The following is a 19231-nucleotide window of genomic DNA, read 5'->3' as shown; positions in this document are numbered from 1 at the left end:
TATGGTAACTATTAATAAACTGCCACTAGTTCAGAAAAGAAAAGAAAAGAGAAAGAAATCAAAGAAAACACATTTTGCACCAAGCTGCAAAAAGATAAAACATTTTAATCACCAGCTCGCTCTTTGTAGAGCCAGATTCCATGCCCGTTACTCAAACAGTAAGTGGAGATGCAAATCAAGGTGAAAAAAATAGCAAAGAGAATCAAAAATTACCTCACAAGCTTAAGTTGAATTAAACTTCTCTTACTAGACCTCATTTAAAAGTCAGCCACTATTAATGTTTCATAAGTTGCATGAGTCATAGGAGTACATATGCACCAGGCAATTTTTAGAGTGTTGGTTTCAGAAGATTTCTTGTGAAACACTTCAGTGAGCGGAGCAAGCATTTTTTGGAAGAGATTCAGATGCAGAAAAGTAAAACAGTAGACTCGTGGCTGACTGTGAAATGTAATGAACTGCAATTAACAGAAGCAGCACAGTATCTCTTCATGCACGCCCTTAGAAAGGCAGACATGAATTAAATGCATTTCCTCATACTTCTGAAATGTACAGGAGATATCATGCTGTCTAAATTAAAGCCTAAATTAAAAATCATGGAACTAAAATCTATTACAGGGAAGCTTTGTAACTACTATATTTATCCTCAGGAGCCTTAAAATAAGCTGTGTATATTATTTTTTATCATCTAATAGTCACTTAGAAGTTTAACTATATTTATCAAATTCCTAAGTTGGAATTTAAACTTTAAGTGTTCAATTCAACTCCAAAACATAAGGCAGAAAAGACTGCTTTCCTAATTAAAAAATTGATAGCAGACAGACTGTTGCTTGAACAGAAGACTTTGACATAAATAATCTTGAATGGTTACAGGTTTTAAGAAATTAGGTAGAAGTGATAAACCCTCCAAAAAAAATTCAGTATCCTTGTTATGTTCACAGAAATCCTAATAGATGAAGAGGAAGATGATGATTAAATCTGGGTAAGAAAGCAGTGTGAGGCCAGGGTACCAGAGTCTATGGCCTTTGAAAAGTGAAAGGCTGGGCCATTCTGAGTGCACTCAGCATCTCAGTGAAAATCTCAGGATGAACTTCAGCTGCTTGCATAGGCAGTTATGAAGGCTACGGTACGTGAAAAAAAGATTTTTAGGTGAGCAGATTATAGTCCTTTGACATCAGCCTGGAGTGGAAAAAGCATTTAAACTTCAAATGTTCCTTAGAGTGTGCAATTTGCCATCTCTCTTGTATGCAGAAACACTGTTTTGCTTTGTTGGTTTTTTTTAATCTACCCAATAGAAAAGCAAGAAATCATGGAATCATAGAATAGATTGTGTTTGAAGGAACCACAAAGATCATGCAGGTCCAACTCCCTGGGCCCCATGCAACTCAGCCTTGAACACTTCCAGGGATGGTACACCCACAGCTTCCTTGGGCAACTTCTTTTCTTCTCATAAACATTTTCAAGATATCTTTCCACTGGCTTGGAGAAACAACAACACAGGAGCATCACACAAAGCTACTTCTAGAATCATTCTATGCATCTGTTAATAATACCTTCTTTGTTAGAGTATTTTTTGGTGGGTTTGAGTCATCAGTCTTGGAAAGAAGATACAATTAGAGACAAAAGAAGGAATGCAATTCTGCAACTCACTTCTGGAACTAGCAGTCAGTAAAGGAATTACAAAATAAGGGGTCACGGAATTGTCTGAGTGATCCCTCTGAATTCCCCATCACCTCTTCATGAATGTAGCTTATCATTAGACATAATGTAAATCAGAACCTGTGTGAACATGAAACACTTTTGTTGTCTCTAGTACCTACTTAATGCTCAGAAGCTAGTGAGCTCCTGTTAGACAAGATTAACAGAAGAATTAAGAAGTTATTGTGGGAGCAGAGATGAAATCTATGCCCTAATGTAAGATTGCTAAGTATTGCTGAATGGCAGATATAGAATAGTTCTAAGGCACAGAACTGTGAAGGAGATACATTATTTCGTGGAGATAAAAGGATAACACAGTGAAAAATCTTCCTGAGAGTAATTTTGCTATAGTTACAGTCTCTTGCAGAAAACATTCAAAAATATCTGAAACAAAATATGAAGTAAGTTGAGATAAATCCTTCCACCTGCCTGCTCAGTATATATAAGAAAGCTGCTGTAAAAGATCAAGCTAAAGAGAGCAATAAATGAAATCTACATAATCTCTTTCCATCTTCTAGAGAATTTCTAAAGTCATAAAAGTGGGGGATTTTTTATGGAACCAGCATGAAGGTGTTTGGGGCACAGACACCTTCAATGATGGGCTCAAGAGCATCCTCAGCAAGTTTGCCAATGACCTCAAGCGGAGTGGGAGACACCTATCCGCTTTGAGTCTTCTGTCTATCCTCGGATAGCACAGTACTCCAAGTGGGTCCTCACAAAGGCAGAACAGAGGAGGACATAGAATCATAGAATGGCTTGGGTTGGAAGGAACCCAAGGATCATCAAATTCCAACCCCCAATGTCACAGGCAGGGCCACCAACCTTCAGATCTGGTACTAGACCAGGTTGCCCAGGGCACCATCCAGCCTGGCCTTGAACGCCTCCAGGAACAGAGCATCCACAGCCTCTCTGGGCAGCCTGTTCCAGCACCTTATGACTCTCTCTTTAAAGATCATCCCCCTGATATCCAATCTAAACCCTCCCTCCTTGAGCTTAAAACCATTTTCCCTTGTTCTATTACTGTCTACCCTTGTAAAAAGTTGATTCTCCTCTTGTTTACAATCCCATTTTAAATACTGGAAGGCTGCAATGAGGTCTCCTTGTAGCCTTCTCTTCTCCAGCTGAACAAGCCTAGCTCCCTCAGCCTGCCTTCATAGGGAAGGTGCTTCAGCCTCTCTGTGGCCCTCCTCTGGACCCACTTCAACAGCTCCACATCCCTCCTTTACTGGGGCACCATACCTTGACACAGTACTCCAGATGAGACCTCATGAGGGCAAAGAAAAGAGAAACAATCACCTCCTTGTCCATGCTGACCGCCCTCTTCTGACTGAGCCTGGTATACCATTGGCCTTCAGAGCTACAAGAGCACACTGCTGGCTTATGTTCAGTTTTACATCCACCAGGATCTCCAAGTCCTTCCCTGCAGGGCTACTCTCAAGAAGTTCTTCTCCCAGTCTGTATACATATCTGGAATTACTATGACACAAGTGCAAAACCTTGCACTTTCCTATGTTGAATCTCATTAGGTTCACACAGGCCCACCTTTCATGTTTGTCAACGTCCCTCTGCACAGCATCCCTTATTTCTAACATCAAGCAAACCACTCAGCTTGATGTCATTGGCAAACTTGTTGAGGATGCACTTGAGCCCAACATTGATGTCACTGACGAGGATACTGAAGAGAGCCATTCTCAAGACAGACCTCTGAGAACACTGCTTGTCACCAGCCTCCACCTGGACATTGTGCCATTCACAATCCCCTCCCTCTCCCTGCTTCCACTCTTCTGTTGATGCAGCTCAGGACACTGTTAGCCTTCTAGGCTGCAAGCACACTGTCGGCTCATGTCCAGCTTTTTGTCCCTCAGAATCCCAAGTCCTTCTGCACTGGGTTGCTCTCAATGAGCTCCTCTTCCAGTCTGGGATTGCCCCAGACCTTGCACTTGGCCTTGTCGAATTTCATTGTGTTATTGGGAATCACTTTTCAAACCTATCTAAGTCCCTCTGGATGTCTTCCCTTCTTTCTATTATATCAACTGCACCACTCAGGTTGGTGTTGTCTCCAATCTTACTGAGGGTGCTTGAGGTAAAACAGGAGTGCAAGCTTTAAGGTAATACTTTAACTATAGGAAGAAAGTACATCAGAGGGTAAAGAAGTTACAGGAAGTGGTAAGGTATTTGTTTGGCAGAATTCATTCCCAGAGAGTGTGTGAGGCAAACTGAGAATGTCTGTCTCTGAAAGGTTGTTAAACCTGTATCATTCTGTATCAGCGACTATCAGTGCCAAATACATCAGCAAACTTTTATCTGTACATCAGGAAGAGATCTTTCCAAGGGGGAAGTCCAGGTATTTATATGAGATGGAAAACTCAGCTTTTTGTATCTAGGTTTTCAACATATTTAATTTCAATGAAACGCATGTGTAAATTAATTAGTTGTTGTCTAACAACAAAACCATGACAGTTGTATAAAATTTGCCAAAAAAAAATTAAAGCATTGTCATTAAGATGGTAAGTTCTGTATTCTTATCTCTGTAAATAGGAGGCTGAACTCTGAATTCAGTGTTTATTTATAAAATGCAGATAATTCACTTATTCTAAAAGCATATAGTATATGCTGCATTTTGTAAAAATATTCATAAACATTATCTGATCTCTATATATTGCCACAGGATATTAGCACTGCTGCAAACTGTAGGCCTTCCTCAAGAATTATTCTCTGAAAATATCTTTAAATTATAATTAAGCCTGAACTGGCTTGGCACAAATTACCTAAAATTCTGTACAGAGAGAAGTAGTAGCACAGAGGTATTCCATTCCCTTTACTATAACAAGTTAACAAAGCTCTGGAATACATTCTGTGATCTTTCCTGATTTGTCTTCTTCTTTCAGTCATTGGGCAACAGCCAAAAACAAAATGAATTTGAGATTGAGATGCTTATTGCTTCACTGCCTAAAAATTAAAATCTAGGGTGCAGGAAAGTTCCCCTTATAGTGAGTAGGAGAGAGCTACCTCTTGAGAAGCACACAGTGTGAGGTGGAGACAATATCTAATCCAGGTGATATCAAATGAAAGGAAAAAATTGATCTGGAGCACTTCCCTTGCTTGCCTGAAAGCTGCAAGCAGTCACCTTTGTGCAACTGGAGTTAAGAGCTGGGTGTCCTTGGGCACACGTTACTTCTGGCACTTACACATTTGCCCGAGACACCACTTCCAAGTCAGGGAAGTGACTGAGCTGAAAACTTGTAATTTTCTTGTTGATGCCACAAAGTCAATTTCTAAGCCAGATCAGTCCTTCAAACTGTCCAACTGTTTAGCTTGGCTGAAGTTCATACTGGCAACTGAGATTTCTGGCAGCAGCTTGAGCAATGGCTCAGAGAAATCAAGAAACTGCAGCTTAAGGATGTAGTGTACTGGTTGAGTGCATCTAGCAGCTGTGTACTTCCCATGGTCCCTGCTGGACTGTGCCTACCCCTTCCTTGCTCTAACAGTGGGGCTGATTTGACACATCAGTGATCTGAGTCAGAAAGGAAGTCTGGATTAAAACTAGCATTATGGAGAGAAAAATACTGAGGAGTGCAATGGGCAACTGAGAGATGAGTGTTGAACATATGGAAGCAAGAGAAGAAAAGGCCAGACTAACTGCTGGAATGCCTGGAACTATATGATCCAGATGTTACTTCCAGATATTACTTGCATCTCTGAGCATCAGAAAGCAAAGTCATGCATTTGAGTACTGGCATGCAGATCACTGTTTTCTCTTACAAACGTAGAAGAGTAACTGGAGACCTACAGTTTTACTTTTGCCATGGTACTCCAGTGTTTGGAACATTTTCCAAATCATGAGATCATAGTAGGCTGTGTTGAATCACCCTCTGTGAGATTTTCAGTGATCACTTTTTAATTTTATTTTGGTCTTATCTCACATTTGAAAGACAAATGTGAAACATGAAATATTTATTTTTGTACATTTTAGAGTCAATAAAAATATTTGTGTAAAATGTTCTGTTGTAAATGTAAATGAGACAACTACAGAATCCTGTGAGAATCAGAAATAAGATTTTTTAAAATGTGTATCAGTTAATCTTGTAAAAATCAAATCCTTCTCTATAAAATAAATTCACATTGTGTTGCACTTTCTATGTTTTAATGTTTATTCTATCGAGAAGTACATTCTGTCCCAATAGAAGAACAGATAAATTTAAACAGATTTTTGTTGGATTCCATCCACTTCATTCAGTGCAGCTATGACCTTATCTTCCTGTTCTTTGGGCTCTTGCTTTATTTTGGATACCCTAATCCCTGAATAGTGAGTACAAAATAGTGTCCCTTTCTTCACTTTCCCTCAGTTTTGCAACTTAATATGCAACATTAGTTAGCCCTTAAAAACGTTTCTCCAGGTTTTATGGCATTCAGCCCACTGCATTCTTATTGTTAGAAGTCTTTATAGACATCCAAGTGCTAACAAATGCGAAATAAAATAACCTGTTTTTCACGTTGCCAAAGGAAAACTTCAAACCAAAGGAAAAGCAGAAAAAGAAATATTTGTTCAAGATTTTCTAAACTCCATTGAGAACGTGATTTCAGGTAATTGAGTTCTAGTCATGGTATTTCCTGCATTTTCACATGCGTCCCTCAGCTGAAACAATTTATATGTAAGTAAAGTTATAGTACGTAGTTACTGCAAATTCTTTAAGCATGTTACATGGATACCAAAGTCACATTTTCTATAGTTCCTCATTTTCCCCCTTTAGAAAAAGCAGATTTGGAATGTTTCAAATATTAATCAAATATTTGCATACCTCTTTGCCTCTCTTGTGACTCTAAATGTGGTTATAGGAAAAAACCTCCAGTCTTACTAATATTGGTGAGGACTAATCAAACGTATTGAAACCTCTTCACTTCTTAGTCTTCATTTTCAGCAAGGTCATAAGGAAAAATTATCTACTGAAGTTGTAATTTCTGCAGAATTAAAAGCTTGTGGCTGTGAAAAGCACATCTGAGCATCAAACATTTTGAGCCAAAGTTCTTTACCTGTCTAAACTAGACGTACTCTGTCTTCCAGATGCACTGTCAACTTTCCAACTCACACCTGAATTCAACTGGAAACCAAAGGCAAATGTCCCTGTACCCATGCCCTTAAAAAAAAAAAAAAAGAAGGATGAGAATAGAAAAAAAGAATTCCAAACATACTTTTGATAATTGTGAGTTCAACTCATTGAATTTTGCTCTATTACTAATGGCTGCACAAGACAAGTCGTGTAAGAAATTCAGAGAGTAGAGAACTTGGGGAAGCAGAATGGAGAAACTGGAAACTGACCTGGCACCAGTTTCGACAGTGAACCCAATGGGACATGATCGTAAGTCAGTGGTTACTATGCAGAAAATTTCAGGAAGAGAATGCTGAGGCAGTTAAACTAGGGACAATACTTAGAAAAAGATGTTGTGCTATGCAGTGGAAAGAAAAAGCTTGAAACTCAGAGTGAATGGAAGGATATATCCTGAAGGCTTATGCACTACAGAAGATGGTATAAATTATCTCTTTCTTATCTTCTCTAAATTTGGCCCAGTAATGTGAGTTTCTTCTATATCAGTGAGTTAGGGTATCTGAGCACTAAACTGTTCCTTTAACTGATGTGATTTGTTTCCCTGAGTCTTTCACTCACAAGTTCAGACTTTTCCTGATATGAACCATGATAAAAGACAAAAGAGAATACTCTCTATTTCTATCTCCTGAAAACCAGTGTTCTTCAAAAACTTTTAGCAAAATATGGTGGCAAAAGCTTTCTAATTCAGTCCTGATGAAACTTGACTTGTGCAGAAGATTAATTTTGTTGAGTTGTCTCTCTATAGATTTTTAACATTGATTTTTATTTTTATTTTATTACTTATTATGCAGGTTACATTCAGATGGTCATACATTGTATGTATTACTCCAAACCCACGTGCACAAATGGCTGGAAAGGAGCTATGCACCTAACACAGTGAAAGAAGTTGCCAATAATCCAAAGAAGCCATTTGCATTTTATAGTTATGATAAGACACCTGAAGCACAGGGTGAAGTCTTCTTGAATGGACATTTTCCCAAAGCTATCAAATTGCTCAAAAGTGGTATGGAAACAGAGACACAGAATCGTATATGGATGTTTCATTTATTACAATTTTTTTCTGTCTTTAACAAGACAGCTAAGAAAAGAAAACAACAAAAAACAACAACAACAACAAAAACACAAAAATTCAACAACAAAAAGAATAGTGCCTTCTAATTCATTGTTAGAGTGTGACAGTGGTTGCACTGCATCAGATTGAGGATCTCTCTGTTCCAGTATTTTACTGCCAGCAGTGGTCACAGAGAGTATCCTTAGGCAATCCTTAGTAAAGAAACAAAACAAACATCTAAGAACCAAGCAAGCATGCAGCTACTTCCCCTTATACTCACCCGGTGTTACTGCCTTGTGCTTGTTCCAAGTGTATAAAGCTCCAAATAATAAACTAAAAGGAAGACTAAGGCCCACTTGGAATTAATTCTGGTGAGAAAGATCAAGGACTACAACAAAGGCTTCTGTCTGCTATGTCAATAGCAAGAGGAAGACTAGAGAAAATGTGGGCCTGCTGTTGAATGAGGTGGGTGCCCTGGTAACAGAAGACACTGAGAAGGCAGAGTTACTGAGCACCTTCTTTATTTCAGTCATTATTGCTGAGACTGCCCCTGGGGAATCCCGGACTCTGCAGAAAAGAGAAAGAGTCTGGGGAAAAGAAGATTTCTCCATGGTCAAGGAGGATCTGGTCAGAGATCATCTATGCAAACCTGATGCACACAAATCCATGCGGCAAATGTGATTGATGAATGATTCTCTATTATCTTTGAAAGGTGCCAGAGAATGAGAGAGGTTCCTAAAGGCTGAAGAAAACCAGTGTCACCCCAGTCTTCAAAAATGGCAAGGAAGAAGACACGGGAAACTACAGGCTATTCATCTTCTCCTCTGTTCCTTGGTAGGTGATGGACCAACTAACTCTGGATGTTAACTCTATGCAAGTGGAAGAAAAAAAAGGTTATCAGTAGCAGTCAATATGAATTCACCAAGGGGAAATCATATTTGACAAATCTGGCAACCTTCTATTAAGTCATGTCTGGATGCTTAAATGAGAGGAAATCAGTGAATGTTGTGTACCTTGACTTCAGCAAAGTTTTTGACACTGTCTTCTACCACAAACTTGTGGGTAAGCTTGGGAAGTGAGGATGAGTGGACAAATAGGTGGATTGAGAACTGGCTGACTGGCAGAGCTCAGAGGGTTGTCCTTGAGTCTATGGTGGCATAGAGTCTAGTTGGAGGCCTGCAGCTAGCAGTACTCCCAAGGGTCACACTCGTTCAACATCTTCATCAGTGACTTGGATGAAGGAATAGAATGCACCCTCAGCAAGCTTGCTAGTGATACAAATCTGACCGGAGTGACTGACACACCAGAAGGCTGTGCCACCATCCAGCAAGACATAGACAGGCTGGAGAGTTAGGTGGAGAGGAATATTATGAGATTCAACAAGGGCAAGTATAGAGTCCTACACCTGAGGAGGAATAACTGCATGCATTAATACAGGTAAGGAGATGATTTGCTAAAGAAGGGTCTCTGTGCAGAAGGGTGTTCTGGTGGACAGCAGATTGGCCATGAGCCAGCAGTGTGTCCTTGCAGTCAAAAAGGTCAATGTTATCCTGGGGTGCATTTAAAGGATCGCTACCAGTAGGTCAAGAGAAGTTCTCCTTCTCCTCTATTATACCCTAGTGGGGCTGCATCTGAAATACTGTGCCCGGTTCTGGGCTCCTCAGTTCAAGGCATACAGGGAACTGATTGAGACAGTCCACCAGAGGCCCACAAAACTGATGAGGGTCCTGGAGCATCTGAGAAAGTCTGAGAGATCTGGGATTATTCAGCTTGGAGAAGACTGAAAGGGAATCTGATCAACTCTTCTAAATATCTAAAGGGCAGAAATCAAGTGGATGTGGCCAGGCTCTTTCCAATTGTGCCAAGAATGAGGAAGATTCATATGAAAATGAGGAAAAAATTCTTGACTTTTTGGGTGACAGAGAACTATGAGCAGTAAGAAATGGACATGCCTAAAGAAAAAACAATTTCTATTCTCATGCATTCTTAAATGTCTAGAATTTTCTTTGCTAGAATTTTTCTTTGCTCCTGAATTTTGCTTAAGATCCCATCTGTTCCGAGAAATCTGTTTTATTTAGGTGTCTGTGATCTTGGACTAGAGTTAAAACTAGCAGCTACTATCAGAGTATAGTCTACTGTGATATAAATATATGATTTCTATTATTATATTTAGAAATCTAAATTTTGGGATGGTGTTACTAACAACTGAAGGCTGCATTTTTGTCATACTGACTCAGCATAACAATAATTATATCTTGTTAAAGCATCATTTATATTCACAAAGAAGATTGTTTGTATTTTTTCATGATGCACATCTCAGGTCAAGTGTAAACACTATTGCAATCTACTCCTGAAAAATATAAGTAAGATCATTAACATAAGAAAATTTTGGTCTCTGACTCTTTTGAGCTGGTTTATGATCTTTGACTATACTATACCGCTGCCTAAATTACAGAGAATTGTATGATTAGGGTCTTGCTACTCAGGGTCTTGTCCACTTGGGTTCTGAATGTCTCCACTTAGAAAGAGTCCACAGCCTCTGTGGTCTTCTATGTCAAAATCTGATCAAGTTCAAATTAATATATATATATATGTATTTTGTTTTATATATATATATATACATATATATATGTATAAAATTGTAATAAGATGAATCTTAATTCCAATTGCTCTCTTCTCCTTCCACTGTGCATCTCTGAGAAGAATCTCTATTCATTTTCTCCACACTTTCCCATTAGATATTTGAAGACAGCAATAAGTTCCTCCCAGTTTTTCTTCTCTTCTCCTCACAGAACACACTCTGCTGTACCATGACCATCTTCATCGTTCTCTACTGGACTTGCCCCAGCGTGTCAATGCCATTCCTGCATCAGGGAAGCCAAGACTTGATGCAGTAGTACCATGAGGCATGACAAATGCCACGTTGAGGGGATAAATTAGTTCCTCAAGCTATTGGCTGCACTCTCATTAGTGAAAATCACTTTGCTAATGCAAATGACCTTCTACAAGTGCAAGTAACTTATCCATGAAAATACCTCATCAGTGTTGAAGTTACATACAGGTACTAACACAGTGCCAGGCTAGGAAAAAAATATATTCTGTTTTAATGGAAGGCTTAAAAGTTTCATCAGGCTTTTCTTAAACAAACTGCAAACAAAATAATTTTGTATCTCTTCTTTTTGATTGTCAAGCTTGAAAGAACTTCAGTCATGATAACAAGTTACTCTTCCATAGCCAAAGGAAAAATAATACTAACAGTTTTTAATTCCAATGACTAGAGAATACCACAGGAAGAAATGGTTTGAGGGAAGAGAAGTATGGAGAGACAGGGAGAAGGTGTAATGGCATGGGAAGAGGGGAAAAGGACTAAAGGTCAAAATTTTAAAACAGGGAAATCTTAAGTGAAATGGCAAGCAAATAATTACAGAATTAAAAGACTGAGAAGAAGTATTCCTAAGTCTTTATAAGCATTCTGAAGGCTGGGCAACACAAGCAAAGACATCTTCTGAAGTTCTAGCTCGCATCACAGAAATGACCCTGCTGACCTCCTCTTTCAATCCCTTTTAAAGTTCTAAATGATATAAAATCTACCTTAGTGTTTCAAGTCAACTCAGCGACTGCTTGCAGTGCGTGAATCCTTGATCAGTATTTGGCTCCACACAATCAAATTTCCACAGTAAAGTGAGACTCTGGCATTGCTTCTCAGTGGCCAGTGCCAGCAGCAACCTGAATTTCAACTATTTTAAATTTGGAAGGATTAAGAATTCAAATGTAAATCCAGTGGCTCGTTTTGTATAGAGGAACACTCTATGCTTCAATATTTTGTTTTAACCAAGTCACTCAACTTATTGACCAGTTGTCCCTAAACTGGCTGGTTTTTGTTAATTTCACTTTTCAGCTTTCAAACTACCCCTCCTATTTTTTAGCCATTTGCCCCAACAGGATCAAACAGGGCATTTTTGTGTAATGAATTCCTTTCTCCATGACCACAGCTTTCACTGTGGACAGCAAGAACGTTGCAAATAGGGCTTTATTTACTTATTGTATTTGTTATATAACACCCATCCCCATGTATCTGGCTTCCCTACAAAAGCTGAAGACAAGAATAAATAAAATAAGGCTGTACCCAGTGGCCAGAGAGAAGCAGCTGTTCTGCCAAAGGAAGAGCTAAGAAAGAACTCCAACAAAAAGAGCCATTGAGAAATGGGATGATAAAATGATCAAAGTTGCGCTGTCCATGAAGGTCAGCAAAGTTTATATACCAAAGCTTTTGGTACCTGCCTGCTTGGTTGCTGTATTTAAGTATTTTACGGTCATCCCTGGAACCCAATGCAGTTGGTGCTGCTGTGTGAACCCATCAATGGAACCAGAAAATGCTCTACGGTTATCCAGAAGTCATGCAGTATGAAAGAAAAAAAAACCAATCATGATGTTCAACTGTAACTGCTTAACAGAGCTGAAGACAGCTTATACTCGTTAGAGTCATTGCCATAAAGTCAAGTTATTGTGCTGGTATGGCAGAAGACAAAATAAGAGTAAGTGTAAATTATCTTTAGTACTAGCAACTGTAGAAAAGTAATTTTTTCATTAGCAATTGAAATGCACAATTTAAGCATAGTAGAAAAGTATATAAAGATTTCAGAGAATTCAAAAAGTTATGATCACTCAATTTCTGTCCAAGCCTATAGAATCTCTCATACAAGCATAAATAAATACCTCCTTTTGAAATGTGTCACTCTACAAAACAGGGGTGAGGAGTCATTATTCTGACTGTTACTTGGCTGATGCAGAAAACCATTCAATTTTGAACCACATGATCTTAAAGTATCTATACAGCACAGTCATGTGGTCTTAAACCATCAGCACTAGTGCCTGCCAGATCCTCTTAACTTGCTAGTCAGTATCAGCATATGTAGATGTTGAGCCCTGTCTGGAAGACACACAGGCAGGACTAGTTTTCAGCTAAACTGAATTACATAATTCGTACTTCTGGGCAGCTGAAATTGTTCTGCTGTTTTGCCTTTGCTTGTCCCCTCTATTCCTTACTGTTCCACCAGGGATACCTACTAAGCAAAGCAGCAGCAGATGAATATTTCAGGACACATATTAGCCAGAAGTACTCCGGCAGGTACAACTCCTCTTCATCCCTGGCCATTTGCTGTTGCATGCCTTGCATTGCTTACCATGTTGCCTGTCCTGCCAGCAGAGCAGGACAAGCTCTGCAAGTATCTCCAAAATACTTCAGTCAAACCCAGCCAAGTTCATAGGAATTAATAGGAATCTTACATATATATCAAGCAACTTAACTTAAAATTAAGTCTGATATTCAAAGCATTATGGGTCCAGGCTAATATTTTACTAAAGTAAATATGCCAAGTCATGACACTATAAACATTACATGTTGTTTTAAGAACCTTACACTCTTCTTTTTCCTTTTCAGCACCAAAATCCTAAACATGATTAAAATTCCTCTAGGATGACACTGTGCTTTGTAAAGCCTTCTGCTTAAAATTCCAGTAACTAATTAGAAGATACTTTTATCTTTCACCAAATGCCTCCATAAGGCCCCGTGTTCCTGGCATATTTCCAGCTATCAAGATTGCGTGTTTGTTTCCCACTCCGTATTCCTTTTAATGCTTCTTCCTGATCTCCAATCTCAGAAGAAAAACAAAAGAAATAAGTTCCACAGGATGCTGACTGTAGGGTCCACTCCCCATCAGATTCATCTCTTGGTACAACCAGCTCTTCAGACAGAAAGCCCTTCAGGGCACTGACTGTCTGTTTTCTGTGCTTAAGCTACACAAAAGACCCAGCCCTTGCTGGGAGCATTGGATGCTATCTGGGTTCTTACAGATGCTTTGATCTCCCTCCATTATCAGGCCATCCCTATGGGTCATCAAGCTCAGGCTGCTGAGGCTCTTCTGCATTTGGCATAATATATTAAATCCGTATGTGGAGGATGCGTATGCTTTTCCTCTTATTCTTTTAAGAACTCCCTCTTCTTTCCTCTGTACATCTGCTTAGCACAACAAATCCATCCCTTAAGCACAGCTCAGTCTGTGTTCACAGTTTAACACACAGAGGACCTGGTTTGCCTGATGTGAGCTAGCCTGGTAGTGAGAAACCTCTCAATACAGACATTCAAATCCATATTTTATGAAACCTGGATTACTTAACATGCAAAAAAATGTAGACCATCATAGTATTAAGTATATGGAATAGAAATTCCTGAGAGGGTTTAGAACCTTGTATCCACATGGAATCACCAAATCATCATCCAAGCACGAAAGATGTTTTCTAAGCTACTCATCACCCTCCATCCAGATTGAACAAGCGCAGAGATTGAATTACCTCTTGCCCATGGACAAAATAATTGCTTCTCTTTGCGGGGCTGCGGTTTTTGGCAGGGTACCAGGAAGCTCCCGGCATAGCTGCCTCTATCACAGGGCTGCATATGGCTTGAGGGCAAACATAAGATTCCCACTGTGCCAACATATCAACCTTTGTAAACACAGTCATGAAATGTAAAATAAGAAGAGGCAAAAGTGTCTCATGCCAGCAGTACATGCCGTATTTATTATTCTAGTGCATATGCTCTGAATAAAAAGATCATTGCGGGGGTTCTGCTGCTATTCTCCTTCAAAATTAGGCATTTCTAAATGCACAACAGCTGATGAGATTACTTTTCAAGTTAAAAAAGATAATATGAGGAGAAATCTAGTTTAAGAATGACACTTTTTTCCTATTGCCTTTCCAGTTTTTGTTTTCTCACTATGTTGTATCTTGAATCACGGTCAGTCATTGAGTTTTACAAAAAGGGGACCCTTGTATCTCAGTGTTTAAGGACAATAGCTCTCCCAGCCTCTCTAGGCATCAAATTCCTGCTGCTAAGAGGGTTGCACAGAGGTGCACACTGTAGGAATAGAGTTTCACACTAAAGGAAATATCTATGAAAAGGAAATCTTAATCATTTGAATTTTTTCTTTTCACACTTCTAATTTAATTAGAACCTTAATTCAAAACAGATTTGGGGAAAAAATATTTTCCGTAGTTGTTTTGATTGCTCTGTTTTTGAATTTTAGGAAAAAATAATAAATGATCAGGAAATAATGGGACAGTCAGCATTATTCAGTCTTTCAGTTAACTTACATCTAATTTTTATTTGAAATTTTGTCATAGTGACCTTGGAAAGGAAATAACGGCTGTTACTGCAAGTTGTAAGAGACTGTCATTTTTCCTCTGAGTTTGCTCAGATTACACATTTTTCTGAAACAAAACAGGAAATTTTTATACTTCATCTGAATTCGAGTTCTCACATCCTCATACGCTTTGAGACTCTGCTTTTCACTCTTTATTCACAAAGAATCCACAGGCACCACTGGAACGAGAGCTGTGCCAGGAGGAAGGTGGCCTCAAGATCAAAATGCAAATTTATCAAGAAAACAATGAAGAATAGGAAAACAAAACCACTTTAACTAGACAGAGCCATTGTACATTCATATCAGGAAGATTTTGCTCATTAGCATATTTGTGAACAAAAAGGAGATCCAGGCACGAAGAGGAAAGTCAGACTGACGTTAATGAGGCTGCAAAAATGTAGCTGAGAGGTTTGTCTTTCAAGTTTCATATGTCTGTAATGTAGTCAGTGGTGGATTAATATACTACAACTAGGAGATGTGGAAGCTGTTCATAGCCCAGAAGAATGTCTGGTGTAAAAGTGGTATGCTAGCTAATGAGAACAGTCTTCTCCAGAAAGTTTTCTGAGAGCACCTAAGGCAAAAATTTTGCCATATTGAACTTCTACAATAATATGCTTGTTTTAATCTTGACAGGATTCACAAACAGAAAAATGCACGAGTATCTAATGGGAGATGTTTCCCTATCTGAAAGATGACTTTTACTCAAATGTACTACAAAATGCTATATTGATAGCCCAAAAATGCTATAAAAATATTTTCCAAATGACATGATCTAGTCAGTTTAGCAGAATAACATAAAATATATAACAAAAGAAGTAGTATATTAAAAAGTTCTGATTAATTTATTATTTGAGGATTTCCTTTCAAGATTTTTCAATTCCAGTAACTTCAGTTCAAGCTTTTATCAGCATATCTGCTGATCAGTTGCACTATTTGTACTGAATTGCTGTGATATAAATGTAAGTACATGTACTGACTTCCATATGTACAAGCACAGAAGAAAGCCGGAGAATTTTCTTACATGTTAGACTATTATCAAAAGAAAAAGTATAATTGGTGTGGAGGGCACTCTTTCTGCTTGTTTGTTTAGGAAATTCATTCCGTGTGATCAAATTAAGGAGGAGAAGAATTTTATTAGGATAGCAGCGTAGGTAGAATGCAAACTGCTCTGGTCTGGCTGCTTTCATTAATTCCAAGTAAACATGCATCTACTTTCTCTGCTCTGTGGTAGAACTTACATTCCTGTCCAGAGAATAAAAGACTTCAAAGACTTTAGCATGAAAAGAATAGTTTTAAGATTAACACATATAACTTATTTATATTTTAAAGTGATGTGTTTAGAATAACAACATCTGTACTCCCACTGTGACAGTATCCAGATTTCACTAGTATTTCTCTCACTCAAGAGCTATTTGATCTGCTAATAATGGTAGAGAGTCACGCAAAGATGTACAGTCCTTTTAACCAGATTCTGGAGTGTAGGCAGATTGGTGACTAGCAAGGTGATAGCATTTTCAAAAAAGCACACTAGATCCTATTCCATGGTGTACTAAGTATATAAGCTAGTAGTTCACTTCCAAGTCCAGAAAAGTGTGCATTTCCAGTGGCAGTTATTTGCCTAAGAGTCTCTGACTATTCTGCCTAGCAGAATGGTGTTCACTACTGCCCCTCCTGTTTTTGCTTTCTGCTTGTGTGAGGCATTCACACCAGCAGCTCAACAGCTCTTCAGCCTGGTGTTTTGTCATGCACCAGGCCACTTGACATAGCTGCTCACTGGCTCCTCTTACAATTGGACCTACGACTGGGTTAATTCCTACCCTTTCACAAAGATGAATTTGGCTATTCCTAAATTTAATCTGTATCTAAAAAACAAAATGCATGAAATTACAACTTAGTTTTATTTTCATAGCAAATGTAGGTATTGTCTTCACTTAAGGAAAAAAAAAAAATCCACAAAAAAACAGATGAATTTATGAATTTGCATTTACAAATACTGTAGTTTCATGGTGAAAGTACAATACAATATTCTAGTTTCAAATTATGAAAACCTGTTATAGATAAGGATATTAAATAATGAACATGTAGATTTATATTTCTAATACATTTTCTATGCCCATCTGAAATGTATACTGAATTTCCTTTGTGCATGCTAGCAAAGCTATTCACAAAATGAAATTTATTCAAAAGGCATTTCAAAAATTACGTGAATTACATTTGTGAATGGTTAAGACTAAGACTTTGACATGAAAACAGTACTGTAGTCCAGGACTTACACACACAAATGAACAGTGAATGAACAATGGAAAAACAGTGCTATGTGTCTCAGTAATTGTAACATACGCTTCAATATGCTCATTTGCTTCCCTAGAAATATTTTGCACTTGCTGTGACAGTTGATTTCATTAAGATGTGTGAGAACATCAAGGACCTGGAGAATTGTCCTCTCTTGCTGCCCATCTTGCTATCCCCTGTTGCACTACCCTGTCTTTTATTCTCACCTGTCTCAGTTCATTGTTGAATCCTTTTCTGAGTTGATTGAATTTATATGGGAATAAGGAATTTGGGAAAAGTTACTAAGTGACATGTAGTTGTGATCTGCTAATCTCCCTTGCTGGTCAAGGATGCCTTCAAAAGCCATATATATCTCTTGACACAAACTTGCTAATTTTGTAGGTTCATACCAGGCAATTCGGTTTCACAAATATTAATTAAAAAAAAATGCCAACCCAAACCCACATTTTTCCATTTGGGCTCCTTTTATGGCCAAAGTATTTATCTTAATATATAATGAGACCAAAAATATACTGAATGTTACTCTATCTTCAAGAAGGATCTACTGTGGATAAATGCATCTCTCTCTTTTATGTACAACTTCACTATGTATGAATGAAAAATATGCCAGACAAGGAGGTGGTCCAAGTCAGCCAGCACAGCTTCACTAACGGTATATTGTGCCAGACAAAACAAGGGGCCTTTTATGATAGAATGACAACATTAGTGGACAAAGGAAGGGCAACTGATGTTGTATACTTTGATTTTTCCATGGCCTTTGACACAATCCCACACCACATCCTTATAGGTAGGTTAGAGAGAGACAGATTTGAAGACTGTCAGTGGATAAAGAATTGGTTGGGTGGTCATAGTCACAGGGCTGTGGTCAACTGTTCTATGTCAAAGAGTATGCTAATCACGAGTGGTGTCCCCAGGAGGTCTGTCCTGGAACTGGTTCTTTTCTGTATCTTTATTGACATAGACAGTGACTCATTAAGAGCAGCCCTCTAGAGAAGGACCTGGGGTGGTTCTGGTGGATGAAAGGCTGGACACAAGCCAGCAGTGTTTACTTGCAGCCTGGAAGGCCAGCAGGATTCTAGGCTGCATCAAAAGAGGGGTGGCAGCAGGGAGAGGGAAAGGATTGTCCCACCCTACTTTGCCCTCATCAGGTCCCAACTTCTGTACTGCACTCAGGTCTGGGTCCCTCAGAATAAGAAAGATATGAAGATGTTGGAGTGGGACCAGAGGAGAGCCATACAGATGACTGAAGAGCTGGAATGTCTTTCCTATAAAGAAAGGTTTAGGGATTTGCGTTTGTTCAGCCTGGAGAAGATTCCAGGCAAGCCTCATTGCAGCCTTTCAGTAATTTATGGGAATCACAGAATCACAGAATGGCCCAGGTTGGAAGGGACCTCAAGGATCATGAATCTCCAACCCCCCTGCCACAAGGGGGAACTTTCAACCACAAAGGGAAGCAATTTTTTACGTGGTTTAATAGCGATAGGACAAGGGAGAATGGCTTTAAACTAAAAGCAGGAAGATTTTGATTAGGTATTAGAAAGAAATTCTTTTCTCAGACAGTGGTGAAGAACTGGCACAAGCTGCCAGGAGAAGTTGTGAACGTTGTCTCCCTGGAGGCATCCAAGGGCAGATTGGATGGACCTTGGAGCAGTCTGGTCTGGTGGGGTGCAATCCTGCTCACAACAGCAGGGTTGGAACTGAATGATTTTTTATGTCTCTTCTTAAGCCATTCTAAAATTCTGTGATTCTGTGAAAGGTACACAATTTTTTGTAATAAAGATTCTACCATGACATAAGTGGTACTTAGTAAAATGTTATTAATATTGCTTACAATGTCTATAGCAAATGGTTAGAAATGAAGTGTTTATGTACTTGGAATACATGATCTT

This window comes from Phasianus colchicus, chromosome Z, assembly GCF_987193195.1.
Source record: "Phasianus colchicus chromosome Z, bPhaCol1.hap1.1, whole genome shotgun sequence".
Classification (NCBI taxonomy): Eukaryota; Metazoa; Chordata; class Aves; order Galliformes; family Phasianidae; genus Phasianus; species Phasianus colchicus.
This window is presented reverse-complemented; position numbering follows the sequence as displayed.